The following is a 3,686-nucleotide window of genomic DNA, read 5'->3' as shown; positions in this document are numbered from 1 at the left end:
AGGAGGTAAAGGAAGAAGAAAGGAAGGAGGAGGGTACAAGAGCACAGTCTTTCTTTCTTAGTGGTCTTGTAATGCGTATGTATATGTAATCGTTTGTATATATATCTGTCGTTTTGTGTCTTAGTGTGTATAGTAGTGTTTCTATGTGTATGTGGCTATACTGTATGTATGTGGTTTTGTATATTTGTATACATGTACGACTGTGTATATAAGTGCGGGTCTACATATGTATTTATCCGTCTTATTGTGTATGTTACTGCACTATGCGTATGTACTTGTGTATATTTGTATGTGATTATGTTTGTGTGTCTGTGTTTCTGCATATTTGTGTGTGTGTGTGTGTGTGTGAGAGAGAGATTATGCTGAGTGTTTGTAAGTGTTTGTAAGAATTGTTGTCTATGTCACTATGGACTGTGTATGCGTTTGTGTATATTTGTCTGTATGTCACCCTACTGTGCGGATGTATTTGTGTATAGGGGAGTGCATGTAACTATGCTGTGTGTGTGTGTTTGTGTATAAATGCAGTATGTGTGTTTATGTATATTTAAGTATATGTTAGTATGCTGTACGCATGCATTTGTGTGCTTTACTGCACATGTGACCATACTATATGTATTGGCTTATGTATATTTATGTATGTATGTGTGTGTGTGTGTGTGTGTGTGTGTGTGCCTACGTTGTGTTGTTCCCCAACTTACATCAACTTACAGCTGAATCAGAAAGGATATTTTGTGTCTGTCTATTTTTGTTTGTTTGTTTTATATTCTTTGGATATTTTTTTCTCCTTTTTGACAAATGGCGTGGCCGAGAATATCATTTTTCACACGTTTCTGATATTTTAGTTTCAGTCAGTTAGGCCTCTTTCTCTTCCACTGTTGGCCATCTTCCTTCCGTATCCTATAGAGAAGGTGTCTATAACAGGATATAAATATACTCCACTACATGCATACATACACGCACATATGTGTGTGTGTGTGTGTGTATGTATGTATATATATATACACACACACACACACACACACACACATATAGTGGAGGCGCAATGGACCAGTGATTAGGGCAGGGGACTCTCGGGCGTACGATCGCAGTTTCGATTCCAAGACCGGACGTTGTGAGTGTTTATAGATGAAAACACCTAAAGCTCCACGAGGCTCCGGCAGGGGGTGGTGGCGAACACTACAGTAACCCTTTCTCTCACTTTTTCTTCCTGTTTCTGTCGCACCTGTATTTCAAAGGGCCAGCCTTGTCACACTCCGTTTCACGCTGAATCTCTGAGAACTGCGTTAAGGGTATACGTGTCTCTGGAGTGCTCAGTTACTTGCATGTTGATTTCACGACCAGGCTTTTCCGCTGATCAGGTCAACTGGAACCCTCGTCATCGTAAACTACGGATTGCCGATTCAAAATATGATCCCTGGTAAATTCTGGTAAACAAGCCTTGTGCTGCCAATATGAAGCTTTCAGTCTCTGCTTTCCGTCCCCAACTCCTCACCCTACATCAGCATTTTGACATTACGATTTCTTTCTACCCGTTCTTTTTAGCAGTCTTCTTAATTCGTTTCGCTTGCTTGGTGGCAGTGGTTTTAGGTTCTTTATCTAATTCAGTGTTAACATCAAGTTCTATCGTGCATTTACAAGCTTTATTGACAATAAAATGTCTTTCTTTTCACACATCCAGTCCTCCGTGCTAGAAAAGTAACTGTTCCTCGTTCCCCACTGCTTCTAGGTAGTGTTACGAGCTGGTGGCCAACATTCGAATTTACACAACCGACAAGGATGGGATCAACCCAAAACAATAACACACCATGAATTTTTTTTGTAAAATATTAACAATTAAGTGTTAGCAAAAAAACAGCCTACATACAAAACAAATATATACGAACAAAAATTAAATAATGCTACATTAGACGTGCAGTCAAAATATTTATAAAGACAATATATATATATATGTATATAGCTCAGAAATTCAGACTCAGAAACCCGGCTTCAACTTGATTTCACAAACTTAGATTCGTAACTCTGGATTCACAAATTCGGTGTGCAACCTTTGATTTCGAATCTTGGATATCGAACCTTGGATCTAAACATAAATAAATCTAATGTCAAAGCAACCATTTAAACTAAAAGTTCATGACACAAAATGGCTGCCAGACTACCTCAATAATTATAGTTAAAAAATTAAAATATTCAAACAAAAAATCTAGTTTGCTTTAAATTCACACAAAACTGCTTCGTACAAGCAGCTGAGTAACCATTAAACAAAATTTACAATACAAAAATTGGCTACACGAAAAAATTAAATTCAGACACCCTTTAGCTATTTATACAAATTTTAACATTTAGCTAGCAAAATTACTACACAACCTGTCACAAATGCAGGGTTCAAAATTCACATCAATATTATAACATAACTTAAGAGATTTTGTGTACTCACCCAGATGTGACTCAGAAATTATTTTTAATCTAATAAAAGTTCTGGCGAATTCCTGGAGCATAAAATAAATCCATAAATGCCTAACACAAAGCACAAAGTGCATAAACTAAACAGGTAATCATAGCTTCCAGAATCCACTTGAACAACTTTGTTTCAGAAAATTTTAAAAAAAAACTCGTGAGTAAAATTATCTCTGCTTATAAAGGTTTGCTAAGGTCTAACTATTTTGTTATAGTTTCACAGGTTGGCTGTTAACACCTAGCACCCCCTGCTTTGGCAATGGACTTCATCCTGACCTTACAGTGCAGTATGAACAAAACGTCTTTATCGTTCTCATAATTTCGTAACAGTAGGTACAGACGGTCGACGTCTACCTAAGGGTGGTGCAGGTTCTTGGATGTCAATATTTTTCTGGACGAAATACTTAGCGGTATTTCGCCCGTTGCTACGTTCTGAGTTCGAATTCTGCCGAGGTCGACTTTGCCTTTCATCCTTTCGGGGTTGATAAATTAAGTATCAGTGAATCATTGGGCTCAATTTAATCGACTAGCCCCCTCCCCCGAAATTTGAGGCCTTGTGCCTACAATAGAAAGGATTACTATTATTATTATTATGATTAGTATTATTATTATTATTGCTGTAGGGAATAGAGGTTGTAGAAGTTGAAGAAAGACACTAAAAGACAATTGCTCTTTTTCTTCTCGGTTTTATTGAAATACAAAATATATATACTTCACCTCACCACACACAGTTTTACCTCTTTCAGTCAATTTCACGTTTGTACTTTCATTGTTCTGGATACAATTTTTGCCATTTTGCAATTTCTCATGTTTTCTTTTGCTTTATTTATTTTTGTCGACGTTTTCTTCATTTCTGCTGCAGTCTATTTTATTTATCTAACTCAATTTCCGGCAGACTTTGTTAAAAAGTCTGTTTCCTACCGGAAGTACAAGTCTTCTTCACCAACTCTGCTTTGCTTTACAATATTAATCGTATTCATAAGACTAATAAAGCTTTCCTAAATCCATTAATTTTCACGCGCAAATGTATATCTAATTTTACACACACACACACACACACACACACACACACACACACACACACACACACACGAGCGCGCGCACACACACACGCCTCACAAACAGGCAGGCAGACAGATATATATATATATAAGAGAGAGTAAGAGAGTGAGATAGATAGATTAGAAAGATAGATAGATAAACTGACTGACCGATTGACTGATCAATTGATT

The sequence above is a fragment of the Octopus bimaculoides genome, chromosome 18 (assembly GCF_001194135.2).
Source record: "Octopus bimaculoides isolate UCB-OBI-ISO-001 chromosome 18, ASM119413v2, whole genome shotgun sequence".
Taxonomy (NCBI): domain Eukaryota; kingdom Metazoa; phylum Mollusca; class Cephalopoda; order Octopoda; family Octopodidae; genus Octopus; species Octopus bimaculoides.
Note: the sequence above shows the minus strand (reverse complement) of the source record.